A 13,899-nucleotide genomic window follows, 5' to 3' on the forward strand; every position below is an offset into this window, starting at 1 on the left:
GGAGACAAACGAGGATCTATTAAGCGGCCTTGTAATTGTATGTCCTGGCTGACGGAGTGGTGCTGGTGGCTCATTGTTACGCTCCGAAAGTGCTGCCAAGCCAGAGAAAGAGACCTGGGAGTCCTGGGGGACAACAGGATGCCCATGGGCCAGCAATGTGCCCTCGTGGCCAAGAAGGCCAATGGCATCCTGGGGGGCATCAAGAAGAGCGTGGCCAGCAGGGGGAGGGAGGTCATCCTCCCCCTCTGCTCTGTCCTGGGGAGGCCACATCTGGAGTGCTGTGTCCAGTGCTGGGCTCCCCGGTTCCAGAAGGACAGGGAACTGCTGGAGAGGGGACAGCAAAGGGCTACCAAGATGCTGAGGGGACTGGAACACCTCTCTCATGGAGAAAGGCTGAGGGATTTGGGTCTCTTCAGTCTGGAAAAAAGACGACTGAGGGGGGATCTTATCAACGCTTATAAATACTGAAAGGGTGGGTGTCAGGAGGATGGGGCCAGGCTCTTTTCAGTGGTGCCCGGCGACAGGACAAGGGGTAACGGGCACAAACTTGACCATGGGAAGTTCCACCTCAACATGAGGAGGAACTTCTTTCCTGTGAGGGTGGCAGAGCCCTGGCACAGGCTGCCCAGAGAGGTGGTGGAGTCTCCGTCTCTGGAGACATTCCAAACCTGCCTGGAGGCGTTCCTGTGCCACCTGCTGTGGGTGACCCTGCTCTGGCAGGGGGTTGGACTGGATGGTCTCCAGAGGTCCCTTCCCACCCCTGGCAGTCTGGGATTCTGGGATTCTGTGACCCGGGGTGAGGGCTCACCCTGCTCCCAGGGGCACTGCTCCCTGCGCCGCAAAGCAGCGCTGCTCCGGCTCTGCCCGTCTTGGGTTCTTGCACCCAGCCAGGTCAGAGATCTGTGGAGCAAGTGCCTTTATAAGCAAATGAGACATCACAGTTGTCTTTTTTTTTTTTTCTCCTTTTTTTTTCTTTCTCGCTTTTTTTTTTTTAGTGTATAAGCATTTGTAATTGATTTAATCTCACAGGCAGTTGTAATTTGGTAATATTTTGATGAGAAAATTGCTTCCTCGCTCTGTGAACGTGCCAGTGCCCCGCTGCAGGCAGGATGCTGAAGAAGGGAGGGACAGAAGAGCACAAAGATGGAGCACGATGTAAAAGCTGGCAGCGACGGCTTCCATCCCCAGGGGCTGAGTCAGCCGAGTGAGCCAAGGCGGGTGCGAGGTGTGTGTGTGGGACACGTTTGTGTGGCTGCAGAAACAGGTCTGTGTCCAGCCACCTTCTGCAGACACAATTCTGCGTACAGGCTTTGTCCTCCGAGCTCTTCTGCGCAGGTAAAACACCACCTGGGATGAAGCGGGGCGTCTCCCAGCAGGTGCCAGCCCTCACAGAAGTGGGCAGGAGGGACAGGCCCGTGCCCGCCAGTACATCGAGGTGCGGGTAAATGAACCTGGGTTTTATCTAAAAAGAGAATATTGGTGGCATCTTTATTTTTCACCCCCCCCATAACCAGGAAGGGAACCAACCCTCGTGCCTCCTGCCGGTCTCTGGGTCGCCCACAGCACATCGCTGTGTGTGGGACCCACAGCTTCGGGCATTGGGGGTGGGGAGCGGGTGTGTGTTTCCCAGGCGGTCCGTGTTCTTTCCTGCAGGTAGTGAAACCCCCCCTGCCACAAATACAGCCAGGAAAATTCCCCAACGGACAATGTCTGCGTTTGTAAACGAGGACCCATCTTTTTCCGCCTCCAATCCCAGCCCTGTCGGGTTTCCCGCGGCCAGGCAGCGCGTCCCTGCCCCATTTACAACCCTGACGCGCGGGTGGGATCGCTTCAGGATTGCTTTTGGAAGAGACTCAGAAAAAAACTCAGGTCTCCTACAATCTTTTTCCGTGCAGGGCGGTGAAGTGACCTGATTTATTTCACGTGTTCCAACCCCGCCACTGAAAGCAGCGTGTCTCCCCATGGATTTTTGCGTGGGGGGTGCGCCAATGCCCCCGGATCCGCTGTGTGGTGGTCAGGGATGCCGGCGCGGGGCTGGGTTCGCTCCCTGCAGCCTGCGAAGCAGCCGGGGCAGGGTTTTGGGGAGCCCGAGGTGTTGTTGGGGTTTTGGGAAGCCCGAGGCGTCAGCTCTGCCGTCCTTCCGTCAGGGAGGGAGAAAGCCTTTTCCCTGGGGACAGACTTTCTGGGTACTGACGGAACACGCTGCCTTTCCTGCACTTTCCGCTGGGCATCCCGTGGGGCCTGGGACGTGCCGGAGCAGCGATGCCGATGCCTCACTTGCCCGTTTCCCATCTGAGGAGCCGGGACACGATAAAGCCATCCGGAAGGCGGGGGGAGGAGAGCGGAGGGGACCGTCTGTGCTTTTAAATGGACATCGCAGTGTATTTATCAGCTCTTCTTCTCCTCAATCAATTTCCTTTCTTGCCAATTTTCTCTCTTCCATTCACAAAATGCAAAAAGTACCCCATAGCAATCGGAGAATACAAAATCCGAGGGAGAAATATCCTTTGCAGTCTCAAATCCTGACGCTCACAATCAGAAAACCATCTTGTGCTGTCTAAGTAAAGAATAATGACACACACAATCCCCCGTGTAGCTGCACCTTCCACACCCCCCCTCGTCCTTCCCCCGCCGTCCGAGTTGTGCACGCTCAAATAATTTCTTTTCGGTACGAGGTGGAAGCTCTTTTCTCTCGCAGAGAACTCGCTCTGCCCAGTTTATAAATGAATATATGCTTTACTTGAATCCTATTTTGAGTAACCTCCAACGTTCTGGTACTTGACCAGCACACAGGAATGGGGTTACGTGAGAAACTGCTGAGAGAAATGAAAAGATTTTTGAATGAAACGGAAAGAAATCCCATTTTTTTTCTTCCACTTGGTGAGTTTGTTGCCAAGACCCACCGAGTCCTCAGGGCGCCAGCGCCATCCTTTGCCCTGGAGGTGACACTCGCTTTAGCAAACCCTTGGGGCGGGTGAGCGGGTTCCTGCTCTGCCTGGGGGGGGCTGCCACCCACCACCTTTAAATTAACCAAGGGGATTGTGTCCTTCCCGCAGCTTTGCGTGGGGGATACCGGTGGCATCCCCCTGAACCCAGCTGCATGAGAGGTTAGAGCCACCTTAGCCAGGATCACCCTCGCTAAAACAGGCGTATGAAGGGGTTTCTCCCCCAGTTAGTGCATAAAAAGCAAGACCTGAAGTTGTGAGCGCCCAGCACCGGGCGCTGCTGCCGGGCAAGGCGCTGCTCCAAGCCCTGGGAAAGCCGGCCCTGGCTGGGAGCGCGGGATGGGGCTGCGGCCCCGCAGGGGAGGTGGGTGGGCAAGAAGTGCAAGGGAAGCAAGATCACGCTGGATACCGCGACGAGCCGCTGCCAAGCGCTGCCAAATATTCCTTTTGCATCAAAGGAGGCGAGCGGGGAAGCGCCGAAGGTAGATAAGGCGGCTTTTGGCGTTGCTTTTTTAGTGTTTACAGGAATCTGCAACACCTCGTTTGGCTCCCACCCCGCTGCCTCGCTCACGGAGGTACCTGGTACTCTCGGCAGAGTAACGCCGCAGCAGCCTTCGCGTGTGGGAGGGTTTCGGTCTGGGTGAAATTTCAAAAAAAAAAAAAAAGGTGTAGAAACGTGCCATTAATAAGCGTGTCTAGAGCCTGCCTCCTAAACCCAGCAGCCACGCCGCGGTGCAACGTGCTGCGCGGATTTACCTGCCGGGGGAATTGCCGCCGTCCAGCTCGACTATAAAAAAAAAAAAATCACAGCAAAAAAACTACTGGGGAAGCTGAAAGGCTTTTCCTCCAGAGCGGTCACGCGCGTTCCTGATGGAGCAGACTTCACATTTTATAAAACAGACATCTTGCTTTAGCCTATAGCAAGAGAAAAGCTGCTGCCCCTTTGCGGGGCTGGGTGCTGCGGAGCAGAGCTGCCCCCGCCGACGACGCCGGGGGCTCCGCTCGCCCAACTTGGCGCGGGGATGTGCTGCAAGCGCTTCTGCTGCCTTTTTTTTTTTTTTTTTATTTATTTCCAAGCGGTTTGTGCCGAAACACAGTAGTGAAGTCAACCTGCAAACACGTTGAAGGCAAACTTGGACGTTTTAAGGGGAAAAAAAAATACGAGAGGAGCTGCCCCAGCTTCTCAGCCGGAGGAGCCCAGCTGGATGTCTGTCCCCTGGGCTTTCTGCTTTAGTAATTGGCAATATCCTGACAGATCTGGAGCAGAGCAGAGACATGCTCACAAGCAGCAGAGGGGAGTGATCACGACACGGGAGGCACATCCACCACCCCTGCGCCCTGACCACAGCACATCCATCCCCCCTGTGCCCAAACCACAGCACATTCATCCCCCCTGTGCCCAACCAGGGCACATCCATCACCCCTGCGCCCTGACCATGGCACATCCACCACCCCTGCACCCCGGTCACAACACATCCATCCCCTCTGCACCCCAGCCAGGGAACATCCACCACCCCTGTGCCCAAACCACAGCATATCCATCCCCACTGTGCTCCAGCTACGACACATCCACCACCCCTGCGACTGAACCACGGCACATCCATTCCCCTGCACCGCGGTCATGGCACATCCATCCCCTCTGCACTCCAACCATGGCACATCCGTCCCCTCTGTGCCCAAACCACGGCATATCCACCACCCCTGTGCCCAACCACAGCACATCCACCACCCCTGCACCCCAGTCATGGCACATCCATGGTCCCACCTGTGCCCAAACCAGGGCACATCCATCCCCTCTGCATCCCAACCATGGTACATCCATCCCCCCTGTGCCCCAACCACGGCACATCCATCCCCCCTGTGCCTGAACCAGGGCACATCCATCCCTGCCCTGTAGCCACCACCCCTGTGCCCCGGCCACGGCACATCCATCACCCGGAGCTGGGGCTTGGACAGGAACCGCTCACCCACAGCCCAGCCACCTCCACAGGCACATCCTTCTCTCTCCCCTGGGATTGTTTTCCCTGTTGGCTTGATTGAGCCTCTACATTTCATTCTTGCCCGCTGCTCCGAAAACCACGGTGCTTTTATTCTCCTGTTACTGTCAGGGTGGTTTGATGCTGTCGGGAGGGTGAAAGCGGAGTTTTAGCAGGACTCTTCCGTTGGAGACTGAGGTGGAGATCTCTTTTTCTAGCCGAGGAAAATCAAACCAATCACAACAGAAAGGTCTAAAAAGAAGGACTAAACCTGCTTTTTAACTCTTTCACTCCACCCATAAACGCAAATAGCAGAAAACCGTCCTAAAAAAAAAAATCTGATGTAGAATTAATAAAAGTGTAGAACTACAGAATTAATCACTTTACTGGCCAATTTCACTGTAAACCAAGTTATTCATTAAATTGTTTTCCTGAGGAAAAGCAGTATTTTATACAGTGATTAAGGGTTTGACTTGCAGAAAGCGGGAATCAGCCGTTTTAGGGACGCGAGCGCGAGAATGCCCATGTTTGCTTTGAAATGAGTCAGTTGGGTGTCCAAATATTGTGACTTTGAGCTGTTTGTGCACCCACACGGGCACCTTCTGCACCTCCCCTGTGCTGCAGGCGTTCATGCACGGGGCGGGGGCTCCCCTGCGCCGCTCGGCCAGCGGCACCGATGCTCGCCCGCCGCTCACCGCGCAGCCCCGGAGCCGCCACAAAGCTGTAAATCAGCAGGAGGACGCTCCCCCACCACCCCCCTGCCCCGCGACTAGCGACTGTGATTTATTAATTCCTAAGAACAGTTGGAAAAACACGTTCTGGGCTTCGCAGCCGCCAGCGCTCAAGAGGAGACTGCAGGATCGGGCCCTTAACAATGCACCCTCACGACAGGCGACCACGCTCCCACCGCAGGGGATGGATGGCACCATCCCAGCCCTTCCCAGGAGGAGCAACCCTGGCCCCACGGCAGTCCCGGTGTTTATCCCTTGCTCCCACCCGGGCTGGGAAGCTGCGAGCAGGGCGATGCTCAGGGCAAAGGAAGGGAAACCATCTCCCCTTGGGGCTGGGCTTGCTCAGGAGGAGCTCGCTGCTGCAGCCATGGGTCTGTGGACAAACCCTTGGGTGCTCCAGGCCCTCCAAACTCTTCCCACTACATCTCCAGTGCTGCCAGATGCTGGGTGGGTGCTGGCAGCCCCCAGCTCGGCTGTGCTTGCCCTGGGCGCCCGCTGGAGCTGCAGGTCCCCCCCATGGCAGGGCTTCCCCAGGAGCACCCCAAGCCTTTCCTTCTCCCCACCCAGGTGACACTCTGGTCCCCACCAGTCCTCACCACCCCACCCCACCCGCTGGAGGCAGGGTACAGCAGGGCAAGTACTGGGGGGACCACCATTAGCCCTTGCCCGTCACCAACACCCTCCCCCGCCCCCCCTGAGGTCCTCCCTCCCCCACAGTGATGCCAAGGAAGGACGTGGCACCATTTCCCAGCCCTGGCAGTGCCCTCTGCCCGCTCCACGCCTGGGGTGGGATGTTGGGTACCCACCAGCAGTGGGGTGTTGGGGTGCAGCCCGGCCCCGGCCCCCCCCCCCCAATTAACGACACCAAGCCCTCATTAGTTGCTGCCTCCGCAGTGGTTTATTGGTGTGGGAGGCACCGGCCCCCCAGCAGCAGGGTGGAATGTGCCATGGGGGTGCCGTGGAGGGCCCCCCCCCCCGAGAGCCAGAGCCCCGGCTCCTGCGGCAGGGACCGATTTCCAGCCTCACTAAAGCAGCAATGCAATACTGGAGAGCAACAGGCAATCCCCAACTCCAGTATTTACGTGCTGCTAGAGCACTGCTGACAGCTCTCCAGCCCAGCGCCTCGCCACGGCCCCCACACCACCCCCCCGCCTCTCCCCCCAAACTCCGGGGGACAGAGTACCTCGGGCCATCCTTTGCCGGGGCAGGGACGGAGGAGCCATGGGGAAGGCAAGGTGCAAAGCCAACACCGGCCGTGCCCGTGCGGGAGAAGAAAAGGGAGCTACAAGTCCCTCCTTGCCTGCAGGGCCGGCGGGGCCGGGACACACGGACACACACAAACTCCTGGGAGAATGGATTTGCAGCTGCAAGGGATGTGCGGAGACAGAAGCACCAGAACTTATCTACACGTACCTGGTCAACTGAGCTAAAGAGAGACATGGGACTGCGTTAGCTTCCACATCTATGATACCCAGAAGCTCACTTTCTTGTCTTATCCTTGAGGTAATGAGGCAGCCCAGAATGGTCTGTATCTCCTTGTCCCTACAAACCATGATGTGCTGCTACATCTCCTCAAAGCCCACTGAATGTTGACATTCCAAATGGTATTTTGAATATATACATATATATTATTATTGTTATTTTAAAACCATGATATAAGGTACTGAAGAACACTCTACAATGAAGAATTTAACGTGCATGCATTACCACCACGGGACTATTTTTTTTTTTTTTTTTTTTTTCTCTTCACGGGTCCTATCAGAAAGTCTGTAACTATAAGAGAACAAGCAGTTACACAGTGCAAACAAACCAGAAACAGAATCAGAAATAAACTGTTCCCTTCCCACCCCCAAAAATATTCGGGCCTCGGCACGCATGCACCTTCCGATGCAGCAGAGCTGCTGCTTTGGCAGCGGATCCCAGATACCCCCCCCCGGCCCTCCCCAGCCCTCTCTGGGGAAATGTTACCTGGTACTTCCCTCCGAGGGGCTGCTGAACAGCAAGGATTTTTTTTTTTTTTTCCAGGAGTCGCAATGTTAATATTTCAGATAAATAAATCCAGATTCCAACAGTTCAAAAAAAACCTGTTCAGTTTTCCTTAAAATATTTTTTATTCAGCTCATTTTGACTTTTGAGAAATCTAAAAAAAAAAAAACAAAAAAACAAACAACCCCACAAACTAACTCCCCTCCCCCCTTTTTTTTTTTTCTAAAAAAAAAAAAAAAAAAAAAAAGACTAGATTGTGCTCATTCACTATTTGAATGGACAAACTTTATGCGATCAGAAATAAAAGACACCCTGGAAGCTGACGGCCCCCCCTGCCTGTACCAGCATCCCCAGCGCAGCGGCAAGGGCTGCGCAGGAGCTGCGCACACAGCCTGACATTTTTCGTGCTTCCTTTCGACTTTACTTCCCCCCCCCCCCCCTCCACTTTAGTTATGTGACAACTTCCTTCAATTCATTTTCTTTAAAAGCGGCATCACAAAAAAAAAAACAAAACCCAAAAAAACAACCCCGGACAATGTCAGCAGTGACGCCAGCAGGCGAAAGGCTCGTGCCGCGGCCGCACCGGGCTCCAGCCGGCCCTCCTCTTACTCCCTGCCCCTTCAGCAAACTCAAAAAAAAAAAAAAAGGAATTTCAACAGCTCTCGTCACCCGGGCCAAATTATTGCAAATTTTAAATCAAATATTTGCCAACCAAAAAGCAGGTTTTTTGTTTAGTTTTTTTTTTTCCCCCCCCACCACTTGAGCGTCCTCGGTACCGCCAGCAGCAGGGCCAGCTCTCCCGCCAGCAACTGCTACTTACGGCAAAGCCAACAAGCGCCCAGAGAAAGTTAAACCTGTGCAAGCTAAAACAAAACAACCCCCCCACCCGCATAACTTTACCACTAATTATTCCGTAACAACGTTTTACTTGACTGTACCTGTGTAGTTTTATTCCTTTCATCTCTTCAAGTGACTCAAAAAAAAAAAAAACTAATAAAGGCAACAGCAAACAACCTCCGCTCTAGAACCCATTTCGATTGTGTTTGAGGTTCCTCTTTTAATTAATGCTCTTATATATATAAACCCCAGTCTTTCGGCTAGTTCGACAGGGGGGGCAAGAGCTCTCTTCAGCAAGGAGGACCTTCCGAAGGGAGGGCTCGATACACCTCCACCAGCCTGTTCTCTAGCACGGAGAGAAAAATCAACACTCGCGCTGGGTATTGGGCAAGTGGAAATTTGGGATACGCAGCGCAAGATGTATCTGAGAAACTACGCGTGTTTATGACGTGACAGCGTAATTATTTTAAGCAGTAGAAAGCTCCGCCTTTGAATTGCCCCATCTCACTACTTTGGCTTTTTCAAGCTCAGTCTGTGCTCTGGACCCTCCACGCTGAAGCAGGAAGGCAGCAGCTGAACGGGACGGTTTGAGTTTATCCGGACCCCCCGAGGCGGTACCCGCAGTGCCGCAGAAGGGACGGGCATCTCGGGATACGCCTTTCGGAGGAACCTGCCTTTATCCGGAGGGAGGGAGGTGCTGCAGGTGCTTCGGAGCAGGTCGGCCGCGGGAGCTTACCTTCCCAACTCACCTGGGGATGCAGTGGCTCCTCCGCGCTGGCTCTCCCGGGGGACAAGGACGCGCTCTTCCCGAGGGATCTAGGAAGCAACACAAGGAGGGTTGAGGAGACGCTCGCAGAGGCACGGCCGCGCTCCAGGAGGGGACACCGGGGCCATCACGCAGCCTCGGAGAGTCCTCTCCTTAGAGATGTGCAGAACACAAGGGCTCGGATGGGCGCAAATATTTTTTTAAATTAGGGGGAAAATAAAAATAAATCAAGTTTTCACCTCCAGATAGGGCAGGCTACAAAGCAGCACATGAAGAGCGAGGGCACCCCTCCTCTCCTCCCCATCCCTGCTGCCAGGAGGGTGACTGTGGGCAGTGGTACCCAAGTAACCCCACATCATCACCCGGGCGCCGGGCAGCCAGCAGGGATGAGGCGAGATGGCTCCTGCTGGCCAAAACCAGTGGTCAAGCAGAAAAGCCACCGCACACGGCCACCAGGAAGCCCCCATCCCTCCCCAAAGGGGTTATACCAGCAGCAGCGAGAGCAGCCCATTGCTCTCAGCCGACCAGATGCAAAGGAAACGTCTTTCTTACACCAATTTAGGTGATAACCCCCCCTCAGGACCAGCAGGTAAGATGCAAGGCGGCTATTTAGGGGTTGGGACTTTTTTTTTGGTGGCACCTCAGCCCCTCGCTGCCGGGGCAGGCAGCATCCCAGCAGCACCATCAGCCTTTGGGAACTGGGGGGGTCCCACTGCACCCGGTAGCCCCAAATATCAAGAGAACTGCCCCAAAAGCTCCAACTCGACGCAAAGGCAGCACAAAAGCTCTTCTGCTCCGCACCTGCGGTGTGTACATCAGCTATTTCTAGAAATCCAGGCTTCTACCTGTCACCTACACGAACCAACCACCTTCAGGGGTTTAATTAAATCCCCCGCACAACCAGGGAAATTCGAACATGCAGAAATCCATTAGGGTAGCTCACAAAACAATGCAACTTCTGCTTGCCAAAGTATATTGGGCAATTAAGTAAAAAACACACACACACCACCCCCTCCCCGAGTCCACACACACAAAACAAAAAGAAATTCACCCCGAAATAGGGGGTTCCCTTAAAACACAACCCCGTCCCTCCTCACAGACAGTGTAACCAGGAAAAAAAAAAAGAAAAAAAGAGAAAAAAAAATAGTGAGAAAGAGCGCCATGGGAAAGGAAAGGAAATAAATATAGGAGCCTATGACAGGACAGATTTGCATACAGAGCCTTCACTGACTCGCACACTTCAGGGCCAGCTAAGCCCAAAAACCAGTAAATATTAAGCATTTCCTATATAAAGCACAGGAAAAAAAAACAAAACAAAACCAACTTTGTTATCGAACAGTTTTTCAGGAGACACGCACAAACTAACCCTGAAGTCATTGTTCTCAAAGGATTAAAAAAAAAAAAAAAAAAAAGAAAAAAAATAAAGAAGGCATTTACTATTTTACTAAAAGACTAAAATAAATCATCTTGTTAGAGCTGAAGGTCCCAGACATTAATTAGTGAGACATAGCTACGGTAACAAAAGGAAAATAAGGGGGCGAGCAGCACCACCGAAACGCTCCGTGCCTGCCTGGGTCTGAGAGGACCCACACCACTTCCCCCCCTGCCTCCCCTTGAGCCATTCGATTCAAACCCAAGTCGCGTATCAATATTTACAGATGTGGCCCACAGCTGGAATCGGAGCCGACGCTCCACCGACAGCCACCGAGCGGCTCCAGCTCTCGCGCTTCCCACAGGAGCGGCCGCGGGAGGCTGCGGAGGAGCAGGAGCAGCAGCAGGCGGACGTGGGAACGTCACGCAGCCCCCACGTTACTTTCATTTGCCCCCGGCACCCCCTCACCTCGCGCCAAAAATCACCGGTACGCCCGCTTTTTTAGCCAGCTACCACTTCCTCCTAGGCGGCACAAAATAAACGCATAAAATACAGATATATTCTCCCCGTTCGTTTGTCAAAGCTATATGAGAGCGGCTAATTTCTCCTACACTTCATAAAAAATTAATTTTATTTTTTTTTTCCCTAATTTACTCAGAAAAAGTTCAGAGGAGCAGCGTGTATTTCAAATCAATACCAGCATATCAGAGCTACATTTTAATTTTAGCCTGGTGTACCTTTCGCGCGTGAAACCGCACGGCGTGAAGGCGCTCCGAGGTGGGGCAGAGGACCCGAAACCACACCGCGGCTACAAAGGGCAAATTCAAATAACGCCGAAAATTAATTCGTTAGCTCGATTCGATTCGAAACTCGACCCCGGTGCACGGTTACCGGCGGGACGGGCCGCGTTTATCGAGACGGGGCTGTTAACACGAGGGAGAGCTACCGGCGCTCGCAAGGGCCTGCGGGATACGACTTCCACTTACAGTGCTCCAGAAAACCAGTAAAATCCACAGGAAAATTCCCGGATCCGCAGTTTTTTTCTCAACGCTGCTGAGGAGAAGAAAAGTAGGATGCTTCTTGTTACTTCCATTTTTTTTATATTTTTGTTTTTTTTTTTCCTGCATTGTCATCCCGTCCAGTTTTAAACAACAAGGGACAGATCTGGAAGCCCGACTCCTACAAAATTTGTTAAGAACGGGGGGGAAAAAAAATTTAATAAAAAAATTGTCAGATGAACATTAATTCAAAACATAACAAGCGCATAGTAATTTTATAATTATTTTTTTTTTTTTATATTTGGGTCATTTTGCCTGAAGCGTTACTTAGAGCTTCCCTCTTATATTTCATAAATGTTTATTGCATTAGCAGCTCAGTTTTACTGTATTTCCCACCAAAGTGGATTAACTGAAGACAGACTTTCGCAGCCGATGGCGAGCGCTGGAGCTCCTTGGATTTCTTCAGAGCAGAAAATGATGGAAGTTGGCGGATGGGCCCTCACCTACACACGAGCACAATTTCTTTTTTTTTTTTTGGGGGGTGGGGAGCATGTTTTAACCTTTGGAAAACTCACTCCCTGAGTGCGAAAAAATTGTCTTTATGTACCTGATCCCTACGTGGGGAAAAATACGGTGTTCAGGATAAATCAGAAGGGGAACACACGCACACACCCCCCCGCTGCCCCCGCGCGTTTCTCCCATCACCCTTTGTCGCCCTTTGCCAGGATATCCAAATTTCCTGTACAAAGCCAGGAACCAGCCGGGGGGGGGGGGGTGGTGAAAAAAATAAAAATTAAAAATTAAAAAAAATAGCAAAAACTGGCTGCCAATTTTTTTTTTAATATTTTAAATAATTTCGCCTAATTTTTTGGTTGTACTATGATTTATTTTTTTTATATTTTTTCTTTTTAACGTATAAAACTATTTTCTCCCGTGTGCTGGCCTTGGCAGCGGGGGCGAGCACGGGTGGGGGGGGCGCAGGCCCCACGCCGGAACGGAGCCACTGGGCTCCCGGGAGGGGGTGGGGAGGGGTTCTTTTAAAAAAATAAATAAATAAATAAAAGGGAAACTGGCAAAACCCCCCCCCCCCCCCCCCAAAACAACAAAACGTAAAATCAAACAACGCCGAGCCACACCTGCGGGGGGCGGGCGCGGCTCCCCGCCACGCAAAAAAAAAAAAAAAAAAATTATAATAATAAAAAGGAGGAAAAAGAATCGGGGGGGGGCGCCCCGCACCCACGTGGGAACCGTCCCCGCGCACCGCTCCCGCCCTAACGGTCCGGTGTCCTCCCCCCCCCCCCGCCCCGCGCGGTCCCGCTGTCACCGCCCGCTGCGTCACCGGCCGCCCCCCCCCCCCCCCCCCCGGTCACCCCCCCCCCCCCCCCAACCCCCCCGGTGCCGCCTTTGTGCGGCGCCGCGCGGGCGGGCGCTGCCGGTGCCGCCGCTCTCCCCACCCCACCCGCCGCAAAAAAAAAAGTTCTTTTACCGCTTTTTTTATCCTTTTCCCCCTCAAGTTTCGCCCAGGCCCGTGTCCGTCCCCCCCCCCCCCGCCCCGCAACAACGGGGAGCGTCGCGACCCCGCCCACGGCAGCGGGTCCCCCCCCCCGGGTCCGTCCCGTCCCGTCCCGTCCCGCCGCCCCCCCCACCTTCGCCGGTCCGGTCCCGCCCGCGGGGGAAGGGGGAGGAGAAGAAGGAGGAGGAGGAGGAAGAGGAGGAGGAGGAAGGGGGTGTGCGGGGGGGCAGCGGTCGGCCCCCCCGCGGCGCCCCGGCCCCCGCCGCCCTGCCCGCCCTCCCTCCTCACCTCCGAGTCCACTCGAAAATGGCGCCGAAACCGAAAAAACTTCGCAAATTTCATTGTAGGCGGTTGCAAGGGCTGCTGGGAGCGGGGGCGGTGGCGGGGCGGGGCGGGGCGGGGCGGGGGGGCGGGCAGACCGGCGGCCCCTCCCGGCCCCGGCCCCGGCCCCGGCGCGGCGGGGGACGCGTATCCCCGCGGGCCGGGGCGGCGGAGGGCTGGGGAGGGGGTTCCCCGGCACCCCGCGGCCGGGCGGTGGCGGGGAGCCCGGGCTCCTGTCCGTCCCCCCCCCGCCCAGGCTGCGGAGGAAAAATCCCTGCGAGTTTCCTCCCTGAAAACGGGGAAAATACAGAAGGCGCCGCGCGGGGCGTAAGGGTGACCTCGGCTTTGCCCTCCGGGCTCGTTCCGCTGCCTCTGCCCTCCGCGGTTTCCAGCCTCCTGTGAACCGTCCCGGGGTTGGGGGGGGGTGGCGAGGGGGCGATGCTTTTTCAGTCCT

General features: G+C 54.5%; 1 long non-coding RNA gene across 1 annotated transcript; it reads right to left on the reverse strand.

Moving 5' to 3' along the window:
• Positions 1–6,529: 6,529 nt before the first annotated feature.
• Positions 6,530–13,455, reverse strand: LOC128914990 (uncharacterized). Its single transcript, XR_008468480.1, has 3 exons — positions 13,413–13,455; positions 11,600–11,792; positions 6,530–9,291 (listed from the first exon to the last, which is right to left on the reverse strand). It is a non-coding gene; the product is annotated as an uncharacterized LOC128914990 (long non-coding RNA).
• Positions 13,456–13,899: the final 444 nt, after the last annotated feature.

The sequence above is a fragment of the Rissa tridactyla genome, chromosome 9, assembly GCF_028500815.1.
Source record: "Rissa tridactyla isolate bRisTri1 chromosome 9, bRisTri1.patW.cur.20221130, whole genome shotgun sequence".
Classification (NCBI taxonomy): Eukaryota; Metazoa; Chordata; class Aves; order Charadriiformes; family Laridae; genus Rissa; species Rissa tridactyla.